Source organism: Pezoporus wallicus, unplaced genomic scaffold, assembly GCF_028554395.1.
Source record: "Pezoporus wallicus isolate ANWC-B61680 ecotype Strahan unplaced genomic scaffold, APGP_CSIRO_Pwel_v1 contig_3952, whole genome shotgun sequence".
Taxonomy (NCBI): Eukaryota; Metazoa; Chordata; class Aves; order Psittaciformes; family Psittacidae; genus Pezoporus; species Pezoporus wallicus.
The window spans coordinates 1,061,875-1,084,750 of record NW_026635034.1 but is presented as its reverse complement, the minus strand read 5'-3'; the positions used below and the strand labels follow the sequence as shown (position 1 = coordinate 1,084,750).

The 22,876-nt window shown below is 39.3% G+C and overlaps 1 long non-coding RNA gene across 2 annotated transcripts; it reads left to right on the top strand.

Moving 5' to 3' along the window:
- The first annotated feature begins 357 nt into the window (after positions 1 to 357).
- LOC130600219 (uncharacterized) lies at positions 358 to 19,931 on the top strand. Of its 2 annotated transcripts, none has more exons than XR_008972421.1 (3): positions 358 to 467; positions 16,069 to 16,192; positions 19,475 to 19,931. It is a non-coding gene; the product is annotated as an uncharacterized LOC130600219 (long non-coding RNA). The 2 variants fall into 2 exon arrangements; XR_008972405.1 differs by lacking the exon at positions 358 to 467 and adding an exon at positions 12,474 to 12,658.
- The last annotated feature ends 2,945 nt before the right edge of the window (positions 19,932 to 22,876 follow it).

Below are 22,876 nucleotides of genomic sequence, written 5' to 3'. Positions count from 1 at the left end.
GATGGAACAGACAGGTCTGATATTGCATATTAGTGCAGTTAAAGCATATGAGGTATTGAAAAAATTCACGCCTCTGCAATGATGTAGGGAGAAAAGGCAAAAGCTTTTGGGTTTGGATGTTTTAGATAATTAGGAGCAACAAAAGCTTATGTTGGAAGCAGATTTACTGCAGATAGATAGTATATTCTTGCTAGAGAAATGGGATATCTAGTATAGTGGTCTGATGGCCCTTTTTCTTTCCTTTTGAAAAGGAAAGGCATTTCTATCTTCTAACCGCATTGTAGGATGCATAATCAGACTCATGGCTAGTAATGAAATGACTTTTCTTCCTCTAATAATATTCTGTTCCAGAATTGACCAGAATTCTGCTACAGCACTTTCAGTCTGAGATGATTACTACATAGATGTATTCTAAAATTTGGATAAAAGAAACCTGCCATATCATGGAATTATTAAAGAGAATCTGAGTATGTAAATTAATTTGACTAGTGTTGAATAAAAGCATCTCATTTTATTGAACTTGCATCACCTTTTTCTAAATGGTAGAGAAGTAGTAATTAAAAAGAGCTAATTATGTATTATTTTAGAGTGTACATTTGTTCTTAATTTTTGAATTAATTTTCTGATGTGAATGCTTTACTTTTTCTGCCTGCAGTTTCTTGCATAAACTCTCTGCTCTGACTGACCTTTTGGGGGGTAAAGCCTTGGGGCTTGATGGTGGAGGCATCTGAGAATGGGGATTATAAAAATGACTTCTATAAATTTTTGACCTCCCTCTTTCTCTGCATTTTATTACCTTTCTTGGCAACTGTTCATAGCTACATCCCAAAGCAATGCTTCCTAGCTGTGGTTTGTGAAGCTTTATTGGTCTGTAAGGCCGCGCTGTGCAGTTGTTGCACAAATTGTACTGGTCCCTAGGCATAATATGATCTCACTGGGTGAAAGCAGTAGTGCCTCTCTCCAGGTAGGTGACCCAAGGCACCAAAGGCAACCTGTAGAATAGGAAAAGCCTTTTGCCAAAACCTGCATGGAGGGCTTCAACAAATATCAAGGATTGGAAATTATCCACCAGGCAAAAAACATTGGAAAAACAGTGTAGACTCCAAACCAAGATGATCTTGTTTGCTTTAAAACTTCCCTGGGGTCTTCTGCATCTATAGCTAACTGCAAAGTCTCTATGGCTTCTATGCCATAAGAAGCACAGCAGACTGCTGAAGGAGTACTTTTAGTCTGCTCCATGCTCCATCTAGCATATGCTAAATGCTTCATTCAAGTCTGTATGCAGCCTGAGTGATGAAGACCATGATGTTATACACCTGTTGGTAACTGTCACCACTCATAGCTACTCCACCTTGAACTATGTTGCAGACCTGCCCTTGTAGGTGTTCATGTGAATGGCCATTATTGATCTATTAATGAAGCATAGCCAAATGTTTTCATGATATTAATCTCAGAAAACACCATCACTTCCTTCTGCCCATTTCAGGTCTAGGTTAGGGTAAGGATGCACCAAGTAGACAGGAAGAAAAGTTAGACATAGCTTTTAAGTTGCAGTTGATTTGTAGTCTAGCTCTTTACATGATTAGCTGTTTATGCACAGATAGAGAATGGTGATTGTATTTTATAAATAAATTGATAATGGACAATGTACTTTTGAACATTTTATGCTATGTATACATAGCAAATGCTATGTATAGCAAATGCAGAGACATCTTTTAATGTTTAATTACTGAAGATGCAAATTGTTTGTCTAAATAATAAAATATTTAAGGTTGGAATGCATCTTTTTAATTAAAAACTTCCCAAGGCAAGTAAGATTACTGCAGCACAGAGATTTGCTGATAGTGTAATGTGTTTTTTATATTGCTGATGGTGACTGACAGAGTCAGTTATATGCCAGTCCTGGGTTGTTGTCTGTTATTAATATTTTTGTATCAGTGATGAGAAAAGCAGCAGTCTATGAGCCACGGTAACTATTGCAGTTGATGAGCCACGATAAATAGCAGCAAATGCATTCTAACCTCTGACTCTGTGACAAACAGCATGGGTACTATCTGCAGCTCTGGTTTTAATTTCAATGGCATCAAAGGGAAACTCAAGAGATTCGGAAAATAACTCTGGCACCATGGCTCAGATAAAATAAAATGCTTACCCACAGACATAAATTACCATGGGAATAAAAAGACTACACCAAATTACATAGTTTCATAATGCTCTTAAATCAAAAAGTAGAGGACAGTGAGTACAGCTCACAAATTGCAGCAGTCACACTACTTGATGAGTGGCTTTTTTGGTACTAACTAACCTAACAGGTTTCTCCAAGTGGTGCTTGATGGCTTACACTCAGATGATGCTGGGAAATTCAGCAGGAATATGCTCCCATTTCATGAAAATTAATTCCCAGCACACATTAGAAAATGTATTTTCACAGCTCTGACTGCAGCATTGCACTGCATGAACACGTGTTCCTGTAAGCGTGGTACTTTGTTGGACTTTCCTTGCCACTGAACTCATTGAATTTGAAGCTGCATGTAATTATTTTAAGGCATAGTAAATCCTACTCACCTTACTAATGACGGCACTCCAAGAGCTACTGTATTTGCAATTGAAGCCAAGAGAACATTGCAACAAGCTGCAAAGTCCTGGGCAAAGCATTCTGCTGGAGGGAGGCACTGTTCTAGACCAGTTCTAGTTTGTTTGCTAGATAGTGTAGACTAGATGACTACATAAATCCTCCTGAACTCACCTATGGAAACTGCGTTTTAATTCTTCCCTAATCTCCACCTAAGTATTCTTGCTGCAGCAGCACATGCAGTCCGCTTCGAAAGAGTTACTAATACACTTATTTGTAAGTTCCCCATCTCTAATTCTCACCTCCATACATAGGATTTCTTTTGTTTAGTCTTGAGGGCTTGACAAGCTGAACTGGCGTTTAATAAGAAATCCAGTCCTGCGTCTCTGAGTGGTGGAGAAACAGGTCACATCACTGGAATTTTGAGTAGTCTTCCATTACCTTCCCATGATTCTCCCTGGGCCTACAAAGGCAGAGTTCTTCTGCAGGTATCTGGAGGAAACTATGCTAGAGACTTCCTATACTTCTAAAAAGAAGTAGATGTGCCCCCCAGAAGAGAAGCATGAGAAGTCGATGCAAGAATAGAAGCAGTAATTTGGATATTCCCATAGTGTTTTCACTCTGGGATTGACTATGTATTGACATTCAGACCAAGAACTCATCACCAAGATGATTGCCACAGTTCAGACCATACTTTTCCATGCATTGAAAAAGAGGTAAATACCCCACCTTTTGGCTATATTATCCTGTGTAAATACATAATGGTGGATGTTAATGAACCATGTTGATCCCCAATGAAATCACTTCTTCATGCTTGAGCTCATTGGTGCTGCAGTCTCAAGTTGAGCTACTCAAGGTTCTAAGATTCCCATGGCTCAAACAGATTTTTCATTACTGCAGTCAGAAGCAAGTCTGTATCTCATAGCAGTCAGTCTCATGCTAGGGGATTTTAAATGCCTAATAGCTACGGACTACATAGAAATCAGTTTTCTGACTGAGTCATAAAAATAGTACTGGTTGGCAGATATACTTAAAAGGAATTGATCGATGAACCTGATTTTTCAGCCTTGGAAGTTTTTTTTGGTTGGTTTCCAGTGCAACTTCCACAGACTAAGTTTTTGCACAGAGGAACAAAAACCTTACGTATTTAAGTTCATCTTGCAGACTTCTTTTAAGAAGTAAGGAGTTCTGGTATTTTTTTTTTTTTTTATCTCAGGGGAAAAAGTCTCCTTTTTTGATCTTTTCTCCTTCAAAAAATGTGTTCAAAAGAAGAATAGGGAAGGACAAAAGAGAGAAAAAAATAAACTTGGCATTCTTCAGTGATAGAAGAGAATCCTGTTTTGACCATTGTACCTGATACAAAGTTCCTGCTCAAAACACTGGGAAAGATGGGCATTTACTTTTATTTTGAACTATAGAAAAACTGTTTTTTGCTGGAAATGAAATGCATTTACCTTTGGAAAAATACTTGTCAGACAAGTCTGGGGGGGTTAAAAAAAAGAAGGCAACAGCCCATACCACTTCACTTCAGATTTTTGGCTAGACATACAGGTGGTTTTTAGAAAGCACAGGTCAAGAGTGTGAGTATATGAAAGCTCACCTTTGCATTCCTTTGTAATCTTAAAGTCTCTTCTGCTGAGCTGGAAGATGGCTTTAACTTCTACCAACATCACATAACACCTGGACCATTCTGTCTATGCCTGCTGCTCCCCACAGGCCATATGTGGTCTGCATAGCACCCTTCACAATTATTGATACAGTGAGTAATTACTTCTGATGTTAGATGTAGTTCCACCTTTCCATTGAGAAGAAATGACACAGATGATGTATCCCCTCTGGAATTCTTAGTGCCAGAAGTAGAAATAACCTGATGGGTCAGAGGGCGTCCAGGTTGACACGGTGTATTCAGTCAAGGGACTTTACTTGTCCACTTCAGGCTCAGGACACCTTTTGTTAGAGTGCCTTTGATCTAAAAGGCTGATGAAATGAACCTGTGTGTTAAACATCTTCTGGTGTTTGTAGCTTTGGTTTGTGTTAGAGTGCACCCTTCCAACAAACAGGGAAAAATCATATCTTTTGTAAGTGGGAATTGCTGATTTCTTATGAACTTTCTTTCATAAACAAGATGTTTGTGTGGAAATATTTTATGTAAATACACATTATTGTACCTTGCCTGTTTTCCCTTGACTACATACAATGCTGATGGTGCCTCTTGCTGTACACTGGAGTAGGTCTTTAAGCCAGTGTTGAGCTCTTGTTTTACTGCGTGAGACACTACAGAAGACTCCAGGCATTTATCCATCAAAAGTATGTGACCCATTGCTGTCCAGAGATTTCAGACTTTACAATCAATCTGTTTTCACAGCAAGTCAATGCCACATGGGAGAACTGTTGCTCCCAGTTCACATTTTGGAAGGTGAAGACCTGAGGCTGTATTTACAGCACTGTGCAGCAGCAACCTGTAGATAAGAGGAAGAAAACGCTGTCCATAATGGTTAAGTTTTCAGAGTTTCCTCAGAGCTGTCTCTGGGACAGTTTATGGCTCTTTGTGGCTGCACCAGTGGTTTCCCTCTAGTATGCCTGCCCTGCTGTGATATTATGGTCAATAAAACCCCCCAAACTGCTATAGTGAACTTCCCTGACATTCTACGACAAAGATATATGGGATTATAGATACTGTGAAACCCAGCTGATATGCCAGAGAAGAAAAAAATCTTGCTTGAAAAAGAAAGCAAGCATGAGGTGGTAGAGTTCATGTCCACCTTCGCTCTTGAGGCCCACCAGGGCGGGTTATGAAAGGTCTTGACAAAGAGGCCAAGTGATTCACAGGTCATACAGAACTGGAGTCTGGCAGAGAAAAGTATTCGAACCTGTCTCCCAAGCTTCAGACTAGCACAGTAATATTTATACCCAGTAAAAGTCAGTTGAATCCCATGGATTTACAACAATATGAGCAGGGTAACAAAGAAACAGGTAGGATATTTATTGAAGTCTGAGTCTACTCTGCTTTTTAAATGGTTGCAGAATATAGTTACAGGTTCTAAAGAAAAACTATCAGCTGCAGATAGAAAAGAAATTGTGTAGTCATCATGCTTTCGCCATGCGAAGTATTTAAGGAAGGAGAGACTGGATTTGCTGTTGATGTTCACTGACACCGGAGAGCATGGTTTGATGTGTTTTGTAAACAACTGGGCCAAACAGGTTCTGCTCCAGCAGTCGTGGCTCACCCAGGTCCTGTTCTTTAGCACCCAGAATGTGGTGTGGGAGGGGATCGTATGTTTTGTATTTTCCTCCTTCCATTAGTGACACAGTCTATGCTGAAGGCTAACCTGGGGGAGTTGAGTGTCACAGATGAGCATATACAATGGTGACTACACATTTTCAAGCTGATGATGAAATACTCAACATGTGGATGATAATCTAAAAATGTAAAATAATTACACATTGGCCTTTTTACTCAGCTACGTACCTCATTTCTTGGTCTTACACTTACTCCAAAGGCAGAATTCATATCTGCTTGGTCCAAGTGCTGCTCTGGGTCCATTGCTTACTTGGCAGAATGGATGCGAGTCGAAAGGAAGATGAGGGGCCGTTTCTACTAGGTTTGGTTTTTATTGTTTTAAAATTTAAATAAGAATCTGAATCACCATAATATAACGAGAGCAAAAATCAAACACCCGCGGTTCATTCCTGCGCTTTGATTTTTATACCCATGCATGTTTGGGTTTTTTTCTTTTTTTCTAAAAAAAAAAAAAAGGAAACCCAAACATGTGTGCTGCCTTTTAATAAAGATCATATTAAAAATTCAATAAATAGCAATATCTCTGATCTCTTAACAAAAGCGTCTGGTGTACAGGAAATTAAATGAAAAAAAACCTTGTTAATCCTTTTTGATTTCTGTACAAGGTAGCTGGAAGCAGAATTCTTTAACTTGCAGGATTCTCTTTTTGTCCTTTTTTTTTCCATTTCTTCTCCTTTTTCTTCCCTTGTTTTTTTAATCTTCCCCAGCACAAACGTTGTCTGGGTAACCTCAGTGTAAATGCAGCCTGTTTCTCTGATACGTTTTTAAATAAATAATAAAAGAATAATAATAATAGTAAGAGAAGAGAAAAAAAAGAAGCCGTTGTGTCATTGTCTCATCCCTGTGGCCTTGCTGTGAGGGATCCATCTCGAACCAGGTGATAACCTGATAGACTTTATCTTGTCTTTTCTGGGCCTCCCTGAAGCCTGCCAACACTTCGGCTGGCTGTTAGGCATTTTAAATATCCCCCATGAGCCCTAACCTTACCCCTTTTCTCTTCTTGTCATCTGGAATGTCTCAGAGCTGTCAGAGGCTTGTTGCTTATTGATGTTTCCGTGTGTTTTATGTCTTTTCTGAGATATGACAGCCCCTGACACAGTGCTGATTTCAATCAGCCGGCTTCTGGAGAGGACTAAGATTTTGTCCTCGCGCGGTCCCAGCCGCCAGCATACTTCAGAGGCCTCCATCTAATGAAAATGTTTCAGCAGGCTGAATAAAGGCCCAGTGCTCAACAAACAACAGTTGATGAATTCACAAGACAAAAAAAAAAAAAGAAAGAAAAAATAAAAGGGGAGGAATCCTTCCCCCCCTCCCAACCCTCTGCCTTTGTTATAAGAAAAGCAAGAGGAGAGAGTGACCTCCTGAGCCAAAGGTTCTGACACTGAATCAAATCCCTTTAGGCCTGAACTGGCAGGCTGGGCCCGGCTTTAGATTACTTTATCACATCTTAGAGTGATGTTTGTATGTACCTCAGGACACCCTACATGTAAGAGTGGATATTTTAGCCCCATTGCTTATTAAGTCAAGTCTTGATGTCTAGTAGAAAATGAAGGTCTGTCTTGCAGAGCACTGAAAGGGGAAGAAACGCATCCTTATTAAAAACAGGGAGTGAGATTATTTGCATGGAGAAACCTCTTTGAAAGGACATGGGTTGTGGACTTTGCTTGGAGTTGCTGTGAGAGGACAGATATTTTTTGTTTGTAATTGGCTGAGAAAGAGAACAAGCTTTGGGGCAACATAGAGCATTTGCTTTGTGGGTTTTGATCAGGTCTTTTAATTAGCGTGAAGCTTGGGGCAGTATGGAGCTCTGTGCCCACCCGAGATGCATCCCTGGTAGAGCTGGGTGTTGAGCTGCTCCTTGTGCTGCCCTATCACCTAGCCTTGGGTACTAATGCTGCTTCTCACATCTCCTTTCAGCATTTCAGATAGGGGAAAAGAAAGGCGACATCAATCCTTCAACTCCACCTGGGGACCGCATGGAGGAGAAGCCTCTTGTAGGGTTATCTTGCACCCTCCCAGGAAATTTCTTCCCTCTCGAGGCTTTATCTGAAGCCACATTGATTCCCTAATCCCCTGATTTCAGCTGAAATTACACTACTGTGAGGCACTGTCATTATCCATGCTCTGATGCATACGTCAGGGATCAGCCTCCACTGTGCTAGGTGCTGTACAAGCATAGCAGGGAAACACAGCAGCTGCAGTAACACCTTGAATTGCTAATACTGATGCTGTGGTTGTTTCCTTCAGGATGTGCAGCTTTAATTATGCACTTTATGTGGGGAAGTCCAGTGACTTCTCAGAGGGGTTGTACCTGCCTGAGCCTGGGCTGTGAGATTAGGTTCATCAGTGGGTGAGATATGTTGAGGTTCATGTTTACTTCTTTATTTACATGAGTGTGGTGGTTTTATTTGCTCTGTTTATTTTTGCAGGGAGGGAAAACAATCTCTCCCTATTCTCTAACTAACTAAATAAACACAGCCCACCCCACTATTGAACATCAGTGACATCTGTATCTGCAGTGACTCAGATGGTTTTGTTAATAACAGAGCGAGCTCTCGGTGTAGCCTGATTCTGTCCTTCAGATGGGAGACTTTAATCCTGAGTCTTATTTTTCACTGCATTTGGCTACTGTGTTTTTGAGCAACAAATTACATCCATGCCTCCAAGCCAAACAAGGAGTGAAAATTCCTATTTAAAAGAATGTGGAAATAATACTGTCTATCTACCTACAGTACAATTCCATTTTTAAAGTGCTTTGATATTTTTAACAATATTAATATAATAACAGCAGCATGTGCCTATTGGGTTAGTCTGTATTTTATAACTTGGTATCCAATTTCTCCCTTGTTTCCTGCAGGACTGTCACTATTAATTTCTACTCCCATTTTTTCCGTCAGTGTGAACATTGTCATTGGACTATTGTTTGTAAGTGATAAGCAGCCCCTAGTATTATTATTGTTATTTCACTCCTGCTTGTTGAGCATCAACAATCTACCAAAAATATTAACACTTTGGTGGAAGTTTAACTCTCTCTTCACCAGCTGTTTCCCCCCTTTTCTTTAACTTAAAGGAACATACTTGCTACTGTAGTATCCAAGAATAAAAAAATAGGAAACTAGTAGGAAGGCAATCTGTCACAGGGAAAAAAAAATATCTCCAGGGGTGAAGAATGCCTTCACAGTATGGCTTTAAGGTTTTAATTTATATTGGTCCTGACTCATGACACAGCCAGAGCAAGCCAGGGCCTGGGAGTCAGGTCTCCCACTGACCCTTGCATAGACTGCTTGAGAGAGAGAGATGTCAGCTGAAAACTCCCAGGGATCATGGGGCTGCCAAGCACTTTGAAAATGACTGCCAATTTGGCCTAGTCTCAGCTGAACGCATGCCCAAGAGGGAGGGAATGCCAGTAATAAAGCAGTTTAGAGGAGAAAGATATTGCTTTTGAGCTCCCAAACCCTTCCAGCCTTTTTATATGCTGATATTGTTTGCATACATGCATGCTCTCATAAGGACACATACCTGCACGCACACGTGTGTACGTTTGCTCCTTTCAGAGCTAAACAGTTTGCAAAGCAATGCATGAGGTAGATCCCCTCTTCTCTGTTCATTATGCAGCCAACAAACCCCTCTTTAAATTTAGACAGTAATAAAAATGAGTGAAAACCCAAACTTAAGCCCCTACAGGAATTTAAGGAGCAAACCAGATGAGTACCAGCGACAATGTGAAGCCTCACTCCTGTTAAATTTTGGCAAAAAATATTCTGATTTTTCAATGATCAGAGACAGTTTAAAACTACAAAAAGATGCAGCATTGATAGCGTCTAAAATTTCTCCAAATTCAGGTAATAAACCTTGCAAATCTTTTTTTCACTTTATTTCTTTTCTCTAAGACTTAAAAGAACCAAGTTGTGTCCCTTTTAATGTGAGTTCTTATAAAAGAAACTCAATTTTAAATTTGATTGTCGTGAAATCAGTTTTTCTTCTATTTTATTATGTTCATTATGGTGCTTCAAGGTTAATAAGGGGAAACCCCAGCTTTACTGGATTGGCTCAAATACGAGTGACTGCAGTTTAGTCAAGCTTATTAGTATTTCTTTCTCTCATGTAAGTTGTGCCAATGGAGTAAATGATGTTACTCATCTGAGTAAAGGCTGTGAAGTGAAGCCTAACATGAAATGTGGGAAAGAGAATAGGGAGAATTATGGGGGGAAAAAGCCCAGGTGTATTAATCAACATCCAAGAACAATGAAATGTGCCAGAAGTAAGTACTATTTGGTGCGTGTAACATGACAGTTAAGAATACCTAGATGAAAAAAACCCCAACAAACAAAACGCTGCTTGGCAAGCACATTCATCTGCCACAGCATCTGCCTCCAATATGCTCTATACTTGCACAGATACGTTTGGGACCTGAAAGGTAACAAGAATTTATCAAAGGATTAGCAAGCACTGATGCTACCACTCACAACTGTTACAGATCTAAATTGTCATTATCTCTTATTACTTATTCCCCAGTTTAATTTTTGCCAGGATGTCTTTCGTCTGAAATGCCAAAATGTGATCTAGAATCAGATGGATGCTGACACAGCTGAAATATTTTGCATTAGTCACCGTGTAAAACACTTCCAGAAATACTCTTTTGGTATTTGTGACTGAACTTGAATGGAAACTTAACAAAGATAGAGGTACCTCCACCGCTTATTCCATTTAAAAGTTATAGTTCTTTTGGAAGTTTTTTTGGAAAATACTAGTTAGAATCCTAGAATTCCAGGTTGAAAGGGACCTCAAGGGTCACCTGGTCCAAGCTTTCTACACAAAGCATGACCAAGACTAGATGTCCCAGCACCCTGTCCAGTTGACGATGGAGGGAGGGAGGGGAGGGATGGATGGAAGGATGAAGGAGGATGGCTTCAGTGTAACTTATGACCCATGCAACAGTCCCACATTTACTGTTTGTATATGTAATTAGGAAGCAGGTAATTTCAAAGACGTATTCAGACTGTTATAGAGAAGGTGGTTAAATCATCATCTCAGATGAGGTTGAAAACCATCACTAACTTGAATGGGAAATTAAATCCAGAGTTTTGCAGTCCACAGGTCTGGGAAGCTGAGCCTTCTGATGGGAGAGAGGGATCTTCTACAATGGAGAAAGGATTGTCACGTTGGAAATCATCGATCACGTATTTTATCTACATGATTTAGTTTTTCTAGACAAGCAAACCTCAGACGAAAAAAACAAATGATGTGAACCACAGAAATACTGGGGATGGGTCTAAAGGAATTTTAGTGCCTGTTTCCTGAACTCTAGCTGGGCTGCATAGAGTGCTTCCCTTGAGCATATCATAGGTTACGGCTGCTGGACAGACTGTTCCCTCTTCTCTCCTGCCTTGTTCAGATTAGGACTGTCTGCTGTTCTTGAGTCCCTCTAGGCTATTCCTAGAATAACTTTAATGAAAATTTGTCAGAGTCAGACAGACATAGCAACTATTCAGGTAGAGAGGACTGTATGTGGATTGCCTTCTCAGTAGAGAGTTTGTGGTAACCTCTACAAGAAGAGTTTCAGTTTAGAGAAAGAACAGCAAGAATGATACTGCAGGGCAGTAAAGTAAGGAACCCCTTCCCCTCCTACACTTTTATTTCACTTTTCAACAGTATTCTACCCCATAAGGAAACATAGGGTACAGCTGTAAGCTCATGTTATTTGGAAACACAAAGTATTAAGCAGTCATAAGGCATTTATCTGAGTCCACGTCACTGTGTTTTTGGAAAGCAGGTTTTATACAGCTGCTGACTATGTCTGTCGGCAGATGAGCTGGTGGTGCCTACAACCCTGACATCTGGCTCCTAGCTGCTTTCAGGACTGAATTCTACAAAACAAGAGCCCTGGTGTTGTTCTGAGCTGCGTGTGGGTAGGTTCCTTGGCTGAGCTTCAGTAGGATCATGTGTGCCTGAATTCTTTTTAGGATGGGAATGACACAATTTATAGGCTTTCAAACAGAAGCTGGTCCTCAAATCTTCCTCTAAACCAAAATACTTCTAAATTCATTTTCTCTTTAATTTCTCTGTAATTTCTGGACTATTTGTTGATGCTTCATATCCGAAACTCTCTCTCCGACCCATATAGCGTAAGAAATATCTCCTTGCTGTGTTCTAGGAATCTGAGATGGTTTCACTTGATGGAAAGACAAAATGTAACTGTGAAAAGACTTGGAAATTTTGAGAAGGGTATTTAAAGCAATGGGAATTTTTTGCAGATTTCTGTTTTGCTTTGTCAATTTAGCACAACCTGAAAATACTTCTACATAATACATAATGCTCGAAGTATCTGTCTTCCTCCCTAGATATCAACACAATATAACATTCATAGAAAAAAACCTCAACCCACCCTACTTGATATATCATGTTTATTATAGTGAAATACTGTAATGGAAACCAACACAGCTCCAGATCTGGCATTAATGTTTTCTCTTAAACGTGGATCAGCATGAAGTTTGGACAAGTGAAACATTACGCAGTTGTGGCTTTTCCATGTCAGGAACACACATCAGTTCCTTTATATCTCTTTAGTGTGAATGCAGTTTTCTTAGGTTTGGGCCTTCATCCAAGAGACTTCAGGCCAGACCTGTCTTTGTTATGACTTGATTTACTTCATTTTGCATGCACTAGGGGAAGTTTAAACCTCAGGTGGCAAAATGCTAAAGTATGAAACTCTGAAACAGAATCTGCTATGAGGAAAACAAATGGATATTCTGCTGCCCTTTGCTCGTTGGGACTTTCTAGTGGAGGTAAGAAGCCGCAGTTAACTCAGCTCTGTGTGATAAATCACATGCATGTTTGATGAACATGCTAATTTTAATTGTATGTCTTACAGCATTAGTAAGTTATCTTACGCCGTCAGTGCCTGCCAAGTGGATTTGATTCCTTGGAAGAACAAAAGATGAATGAGAAGAAATGAAAACAAAGTTTACCTACTGGCTATTTTTTTTCAGTACCACTAATGCGCTGGACATTTTCCAAGCATAAAGAAGTCACAGTTGTCTCCACATGAGTTCACAATACCCAGACAGTGAGCCGAGGAGATCGGTACAATAATACTAAAACAACAGGATGATGTCCAGAAGACTGAGATGAGGAATTTTAGACAAGTTAGCGAGTGAGGAAAAAAAAAGTCCAGTGAATAACTGGTAGTGATTCACTTTAATAGTAAATAGAAGAAAAAAAAAAAGTGATTTTTAAGGAAATTAGATATATATACTTATGTTCTTGCATTTACTTCTATAAATCTGTGTTCAGATTATACAGTGTACAGAGCTTTGAAGTTATACAGACTTGTAGAAAGCCTGCCTGATAGAGGTAAATGAGAAAAGACGGAAAGGCGTAAGGCAGGACCTTATTCTTCAGGCCTCATCTGGTGTCTCATTTGCTGCTTCTGACACCATCAAGAGACCTCTGAGCACCATTATACTATTATTAATAATAGCTGTATCATGACTTCTGCTCAGCAGTAACAGCCTTAGGCAGTGCCTGCTCAGTGATCTGTGTGCAGTTGCTCTCCACCTCCCGTGATGCCAACAACAGGACGTTCTCAGCTTTTGTTGTAGCACTTCTGGTTTCATTTGTTCCCTTGTCCACACTTCTGATCACTCGCAGCAAGTTCTTCTCTTATCCTGATACTGAAGTTCTTGAATTTATTGCCATGCTGTTGCCTTTCTCCCCTTAGGCTCTTTTTCAGTATGACCAGGAAACATAATATACATCGTGGGCAGACAATAAGCTGTATAATGAGAGATGAGAACTGCTCCACAACCGAGTGTCTTTGTTAGCAGGAAAGACGTGGTTGTGGTTATACAAAAGTGCGCAGTGGCAGGTCTAAGGCAGGGATGAGACAAATGTGTGCCCAACAAAACCCATGGCTTCAACCTGCAACCCAGAGGAATCATTTCTAGTGAAAAATTAATAGTTTTCTGAAACAAGACTTCTTTGTGTAATATAATATGTAACATTATGAATAAAACAAGAAAGGCAAAGACTTTGACAAGATAATCTATAGGAACTTACAGAAACTTTTCCTAACTGCTGCAGTGATTTAACTTATTGTGGAGGAATGTGGTTTTTTGAGTGATCAAAGCCAACATTCAGCAATACCAAACAAAGAGGGAAAGGTGGGTGTCAGTAATTAGTAGCAACGTTTGTTGTGTGTGCTAGTTTCCTGAGGAAAACCCAGAGTGTTTATCTTCAGTGTCTGGTTGTTACATGGTGCACTGATAAGCAGAGGAATGAAGCACTTCTCATTGCTTTTTTGTCAGTTAGGAATAGCAGTCGCAGAAAGGAATACTCATGTCTTTTACCATATTCATCACCTTAGTATCTGAGTACCCTCCAGTAGTACATTAAGCATGACTAACATCTGTTCTGTGTTTGTTTTCTCACCTCCTCTCCAAAGGGAGTGTATATAAAGTGAACTGCTCTGGTTTGTTTTGATATATATGTTATACTGCTAAATGTTTATGTCAGAAGACAAAGTCAACGAAATCCTTTCTGAACTTACAGCACTGGCTCTGTATAAAGCTATCTATCTCTAGGTGAAGGAGACCTGGTTGGGGTTTTTTCGTGTTCATGCACTCTGAATGGCCAGAGGCAGTTATACTGGCTCTTCAGTTGGATTTTTACAGGGGAAACCGTGGTAAAGAGAAAACAGTTATCTTATTTCAAAAATACAGTATGATAGCTTGATCAAGACCACATTTTACACTACTGACATCATGTCTTTGCGTCTTAAATGATATAGGTCATCAGTGACCCCAACAATCTATTAAAATGATGTACCTAAGAAAGATATTTGGAAGCCAAATGTATCAGTGGCAATGTGCAACCAATCTGTCAGAGCAGTGGTGATGTAACTTGGCATTATCCCCTATCAATGAACTACAGAAACATATCTGGTACTTGAGCTTTTGGGGAAAGATTGATACGGTCAGTCCGCTTATCAGATAGGAACATTTAAGAAGAAGCAATAAAAAGAGTAATACATTTTGTGCATCCAATAAAAAAGGAGGTGCCACTGATCCCTTAGAGGGTATGAAAATGGTCATTGTAGAAATGAAATGCTGAATCAGCCTGAAAGAAGTATCACATTAATACTGAATTGTTTTAGGATGGGAATTTTCAATAATCTAGTAGTAAAATGACGGTACAGTTGCATGTTCATCTTTAAGAAGCAGACATTACTGCAAAAGGATCTGTTCATGAGTGGAGTTGTTAGCCCTGTTTTGGCAATTACTACCATATTTATTTGTTCAAGATTTGTGACAGTTTTTCATTAGAGACTGGATGCAGATGGCGTAAGAGTGGCTACATTTCTGCAGTTGTCCTTCCTGCGTTTATCTAGTAATGAGCAGCTCCTAAACCAGGCGGCTTCAGCACTGTGTTGGCTATGGTCTGTCACCATTCCTCCATAGTAAACACCTTTAGTTTACAGTGTTGTTTGTTCTCAGGCTTTATCTTTGCCTAGGTTGCACAGCAATTTTGTCATGTCAGATTCTAGCTGACTACCCATCCTAAATCATATAATGAGTGATTTTGATACTGTTGGCTATGGTAGTCCTGTGCCTCTGTAATTCCAGAGAGCACCCTTTTCACTATGATGAATGGAAACTTATTGAAAAGGAATGCCTCTGTTATCAACACTTCAGGTTAGCAAAGCAGTAAATGCTAACCAGCACAGCCACATGTCAGACTCTGCAGAAATGTCATACTTGCAGCCTTTACATATTTGGACAGATCTGTCAGTTCTTACCTATGGACTATGGCAGCATCTCAGCTGTAAAGCACACACTGGGAATCAACATTTGGAAAAGTGCATGCCTTCTGTGCCTAACGGAAAAGAATTTGCAACCTTAACATTTACGCTTAATAAAAGATAATCTCTTCCAACATTGCAGAGTAGGGAGAATGCAAATCCTCTCCGGTGTTGTATAGCTACAAGGAGAAGAGTTTCCCTGTGACTTGGAGAGAAGCCTGCCATATCAATGTCTGCCTAGCAACTGAAAGGTGACACGTGGAGCCTCCTTTTCAACTCATTTCCTCTTGATGAGAGGAAGGGATCCTCCTGCGAGTTATTACCTGAAATAATACCATATGGTAAAATGTAAACAACATCTGCATATTCATGTAATAATTTCATCTGTTTAATTAGTTCCAGCAAAGCAGTTTACCCTCTGAGGCCCTCGCTGTCAGCTCCACGCTCATACATCCATGCCCTGCTGTCGAGCCTGACAGCCGTCTATTGTTCATTCACTGCTTCCACCTCGCCACTTAATGTAAGTGAATCTTCTGAGGGGTGGAAAGCCTGTCCCCATTGATCCAGATGTAAGGGCTGGGGGGAGGAGAGTAAATATCTGTCAGCTTGCAATACGGATACTAAGAGCCAACTTGACAGATCAGGTGGCTTTGTGGGTTTTTCGAGGGGGAGTGAGGGGCATGCTGGCACTTGGTGTGAGTGCTAATAGTGCGCAGGACTGCAGGTTTGACTTTGTATGGTTGTTAAGCCTTTGCTCTCAGGCTGGGTGCTTCCACGTCAGGTGAATTAGGCAACAGAACAGCAGCCCAGCTTTTACAGTCAGCTGTATTTCAGTGCCAGAGGAATGACAGCATGCCCACTGGTGCAGCAAAACGCAGGGCCCTAGAGGGCTGTATGGATTGGCCAAACAGGTTTTCGGAAATGCATGTCAATGAACACTGTTCAGGAGAAACTGAGAGTGTAAAAAGCGTGTAAGGCTAACTGGAAAGGTCCCTGGAATGTATTTTTAGAGCCTCCTGGCTCATATAAATAAATTATACTGTGGGTCACATGTAATAATAAGGCATTCAACTCTCCTTCAAAAGGAAACATTTACATTACGGGAATATAAACACTCCATGGTAATATTGCACCTAAGTAAAGTACTGCAGTTCAGTGTTGTAAAGTCAACATCATAATAAGGTAATAATAATAATAATACTTAGTACTTATATGGCTTTTTACAGATTTGAGCAAACACTAAGTGATTAGTCCTCGGAACACCCTGGGGCAAATAGGTAAGAAAGAATTATTGCCTTGTTGTAAAAATAAACTGTATCTTATCACACACCATCACCATGGTATCTATACAAACAACCGGTCTGAAGGGCAGTACTGGCTTATGATGCACTGAGACAAGTTTGCAAGGTGTAAGCTCAGGTAAAGAGATGTATCTTATATTTAATTTTAATGCTGATCATATATGTATTAATACCATTATCCCATTCAGAAGATTTCCAGAGATCGTGGCCGGTGGTCAGGAAGAACAGATGTCCCACTGCATTTTTGATCTTTCTTAATAGAAGAGGTCAGCTCCACTGTGCCTGAATGGCCTGTCTGCATGTCAGGAAAGGGAGAGGTTTCTGAAATGTTCAGGGCCCAGCTATTAAAAAGGAGAGAATAACTGATGATCTGGAATGTGTCCTGGATAGGTGCATTACACTGGAACAGTTTGTTCTCCTTATTCTACACTCACAAGAAAAGGTTCTGCATGTGTATGTGTACTCTGTGGGTCTTTTTTTATGGTATGCAGTGAAAACCTTCAGGCATAAGTTATAGTGGTTAAGTAAGGCATAATTAGTATTATGTGTACAACGTGTTTATCTGTATATTGAAAAAGGGGGTGGTACTGGTTACCTAAATAATGAGATACTATTTCCTGCTTACAAAAGGAAAACCAGGAAGACCAGATCATCTGCATGCTGTCAGATGGAGTTCTTCAGGTTTCTCTCTTAACAGCTCAGAACAGTGTTGCAATTACTTTTAATGTTCTTAATCTGAACCATAAAATACTAGTTCACAATAGACAGGCAGCAAAGACACCTAAAAATTAATTATACTGCCAAAGTCCCCAAGATAATGGCAGAAAAAGGGTCAAGAAACATCCAACTTGCAGAATTATCCTTATTCGCCAAGAGCAAAACTTCTGTATCACATTACCCTTGTTGTGGGCACGCAGTTCCCTGAGCTTCAATGACGCTGTCGTTTCCTCCTTAAGACTGCATTTCATGCAGCCACAGCAATAAAATGAACTAACCTTCAGATCACGGAAGTTAGAACTGATTACCTTTATGAAGCTAATGAGGAACTGTTCTAATTGTTACCTTGCGTACATTGTTAGAATATTTTCATACACACTCCAGTATTAAAAATGAATATTTGGAAGCTCTTTGGAAAGCTAATTTGCTATAAATTAAAATAATAGTAATTTAATAAAAACAACACAATGGCACTGAATTAATAATGAACTTTGCTAAATATTATTAAACACAAGAATACATTAATATTGTGTTCGTGACAGGTTCATCGGTCAAATAACGTGGGGCTCTTTTTCCCTGGAATGAATGGATGCTTATTACAAATGAAAAGGGTACGTCACGCTTCCCCATCAACATGACACCAAACCTATGTGAAAAACTTTAAGGTCTGAGAGGTTCATCTTGTCTTGGTATCCATTTTATCATTATTTTGTGTGCTGAGACAGACATGAGTTATCCACTAGTAAGTGGCTATAATATCAATTTAATTTGGGGAATGTTGACAGGCATCAGACTACTCATACTGCTTTAAGTGCCATTAGTCATCAGTTTATAAGAAAACCATTTTCCTGATGAGAAACAAAGGAATCTGGGTTTGATTTTTAGACTGCAGGCTTCTGATGTCCTATGTGACATTTCATAGGTCAGTCAATCTGGACTTTCATTTCCCTGACCATGTTGGTTTTTTTAAATCTCATTGGTACACTGAAATTACAACTACTTTAGGCAAGCCTATAATGTTACAAAGCCCTGGGCTGAATTATGATCTGTAATATATTATGATCTGTAATATATTTATTAATGTAAAGTAGTAGGTAGTCCAATCACGTATGTTTATGGTGTTATAAGGCTTCTATTAGAATGGGACTCTAACATCACCCCGCATGCCTCAAAAATAGTTGTATTACTTCGGTACTTACCTAATCTCTCAAGTCAGCTAAAATTACGGCACAGGTAGTTGTATATTCTTGCACATTTCAGAAAAGCTACATTTCATTAATATTCTTGAAATAAACCCTAAAACTAATGGATTCCTTCCTCTTTTCTGCTCTTTTTAGTGCTATAAAATTGTTCTTTGCCATTTTTTTCCTCCATTAAATAACTTATATGAAGCAATTTTAGGCTGGCCTTGAAGTGCTTTCTAAATTAGATGAAAAAAAAGGTCCATTATTTTTAAGATCTATAATTGTTATGGTGTTTTTATGCACAGATCCAAAATAGTTTCTAATGGACATTATAGAGTAGGAAAGATTAATGGTGTTTTAGTGAGGTAAGACTGCTGGCCAAAGCAGGGTTAATTTATCAAAATATTTTAAGTGTAATTGCCTCAAGAGTGAAACTTCCTGAACTTTTTTTAGCTGGAAGCTGTTTCAACAGGTTCATTCCAACCTAAGTGCATCCAGAACATTTTGGTATTTTTCTTTTTAATAAGGAAGCGAAATTATCTGGGTTATGTTCCCAAAACAGAAGCCTTAATGACCTTTATTCTATATTTCTCTTCATAGATTATTGCGATAAGGAAACCCTCGTGTCTCGACCCACTGGCGTCTGGCTAATCCGATGGTATTTGTCGCCGCATTGTCCGTGATCAATAACTAATTATCAAAGTGGCATTTCTTTTCAAGAGCTCCTTGTTAAAAAATGGCTTTTGGCTGAGAGTGGAGGAAAAAGGTCGCCACTTTGACATCATTGCAAGTCTTTCAAAATCCAGTGGGCCGTCCGATTGAATTACTGTCCCAAACTAATTGATATAAATTTGAACAGAAGAATGCTTGTTACTACAGAATGTCATAATGATATCCTTGGCAAGAGCATGTCAGTGGGAAAAAAAAAAGAGAAAAGACCAGCACTAGTCACAAAGCATTGAGACAAGTTGCAGCACAAGACTATTAACAAAATTAAGAGGAACAAAACTGTACACCACTTCCTTCTTCCCAGCCAGTCTGATCAGGCGTTCAAGAAAGAAAAGCAGTAACATACCTTATAGTTTACTTCAAAACAGCTTTAAAACAATCTACTGGAAAGGGTAATTGTGATGTACAAAGGACTGAAACTTGATGATGAGTTGCAGAAGTCTCCTTGGCTCTACCGGGATCATGACTGCACATCCATTGGAATTCAGCTTTAGTTGTAAGGCAGAATCTGGCAGACAGTTTCCTTAAGGAAGGTTTCTATGCACCTTTAAAAACCCATGCCTTTGAAATATGGTGACCTTCTCTAGAGAAAGTTGGACTGTATAAGCCACATACCTTTGAACTGGGAAAAAAACCCTAATACTTAAGATATATGGTAAGAGGAGTCATAAAAATGCGGTGAGAATGGGAAAAAGATCTTGCAGTATTCATGCCTGAGATTTGATGTATTGTCTTGCATGTCGTTTGGAGGTTGCCTGCCATGGAAACCTATATTTTCATTGCAAGACATCTGGGCTTGTGTATGTTCCGGCTTTTTGTTTTTTTATATATCTGTCTTCTGCTGCATGTCCTACATTAAGTCCCCAAGCTGGGAACTGCTGGGAGTGCAGGAAAAGTTTACACTGTGAAAGGTATGGTGTGCTCTGGAAAAGGGGCATTATAGAAGTCTTTTTGTGGGCATGATAACCAGGGTTAACTCATGACAGAAATTAATAAGCTGAATATATTGGTTATCTGGTCAGAAATGTTGTCCGATAATTTGCCAAAATATCATTTTAGCCACATCCAGAGCAAGTCTCATGATGCTGAGGAAGAAAGAAGAGGAAAACCGTTTGTGCCTAATTGGAAACAGTGAGTTTACGTGCATTTTAATCCCTAATCTTGAAAGCCTCCAGCTGGGGTCTAGTAATGAACATCTTTGCTGCAAACTTACTGTTTTACATTTTCTAACGGTAAAGAGAAGGTGCCTGATGAATTGTCACAGTAACTTTCATCTCTGCAGAAGATTTGGAGATCCCATTCTGACTATATCAATCACCAAACTGAAGTTATTGGTATCTGATGACTTGTCAGTAGCCCATGTGAAACAAGTACTTTCCATACAAGCCCTATTATCAACCCTCAATGCCATCTCAGTATTTTGATGCAGATTCAGCATAGGGACTCGGGAACAAATTAATTGGAGAGACCAAATTCTACTGGTAGCAGTCCTCTTGTTTGGACTGAGTGCTGGCTGATAAGCACTTTGAAAACAGGTCAGTGATACATTAATTAGATTAGTAGAAGTTTGACAGATTGTTGCTTGTGATGGCTTTATCATTTGGATAATAAGGCCATCAAGCCACATTTTCCTAGTATGTCAAAGCCACAGAACAAAGTGGGAAACCACAAGGGTTTGAAGATTCAGAATTCACATGGTTCTGGTTATAGATGGAAAAGTCTACTTTTGCTGAGGAAAGATCTAAGGCAATGAAGTTCACTACATTCAGTTCTCACTCTGCTTTCCGTATGACTTTATGACTGTCCTCTTATGCTGGGGGCAGGAAATGCTTTGTGGTGGAAGGTAGCTGACCATCTCTGACAGACTTACACCATCACAGGGTCTCTAGGGGATCCTCATCTTGTTTTCCATGGCTGCTTTAAAGACACTTTGTGAGGCTTTCTTCTTTAGCAGACCACAGAATTCATCGTGAAAGCCTGTCGGGCGGGTCAACCAATGTCTAGGTCAACCAGTCTTGCCCCTTAATTATTCCCTCTGGCATTGCATTCACAGTGTGATAGAATTAGAAGCTAAATATATACCCTCTATATATAGGCTCTCTGTGTATTTGGCATATACGAAACCACATGTCTATACTGTTGTTATTGGAATGTACGTTTGTATCATTGCATAATCTGTAGGAGGAGTTGTAATGTGTGTGATAGCACTGAAAAGAGACTCCTACATATTTGTCAACTAGTTTTAGGTCCAACTGAAACCGTAACACTGACAGGGCAGACTTGTAATGTCATTAAACACTTTAGAATTGATATCAACAGGTAAAAGTAATTCCACTGAAAGAATGAAGATTTTGTGACAGATTCAATGCTGCTTGCAAAATTAGTGTAATACGAAAATCAATGTAGTCCCTACCAAACACATTTAAGATTCATTATTTGATCTAAATCTAAATTTGATCTAAATAAATCATTATTTGATCTAAATCTAAAAATCTGTTTCTAAATGAGAAATCAACATTCACTGGGGTGTTTTTAATATGGTTCCACACGGATCTGCGTATAGTCCAAAGTTACTATTTTGTAGAAAATATAAACCTCCAAATAGAAGTTGCAGGTGCTAATCTGTAGATAACAATAGAAATAGGTTAGTGTTATGTAGTGATTACATCTTATTATCACACCTAAATGTAAACGCGGAGTCATGCATCTAGGACTGAGAATGTAAATTACATTTAGAAGCTTGGAGAAAGGAGAACTTCTGAACCCCCCCCCCCAAGATAGTCATGGTAGTTATAATTGAACACAAGAGTTAGTACAAGATGATGAGATTCTTGGATGTACAAGAAAGGGTACTGATGTACTGAAAAAGGGTAGCAACTTAAACCCAACAAACTGAAGTCCAACAAGAAAACATTTAAGAGGATTCTGACAGAAATTATTTGAGATCTCAAAAATACTTTTCCTATTGAGAAACCTGAGATTTTTTTAGCTTGTATGATAGAAGCCTAGAAACTTATTCATTTGTGGTCTGCAAGACATTTATAACAGCTAAAAGGTTTTTCCTGTAGCTTGAAACTCAAGATGATTACAACTGACAGAAGTTACAACAGAAAAATGCAGCCTTGAAATAAGGCAGTTCAAGTTTTCATTACATACTGCAACATGACTAAGAGAAATGTGACAAAATATTCCTTAAACATTTGAAATTTCCTTAATCCCTGTCTCCCATCTCTCTTCCTAGTGTCACTGGTAATGTCTTAGGTAGATGACTGA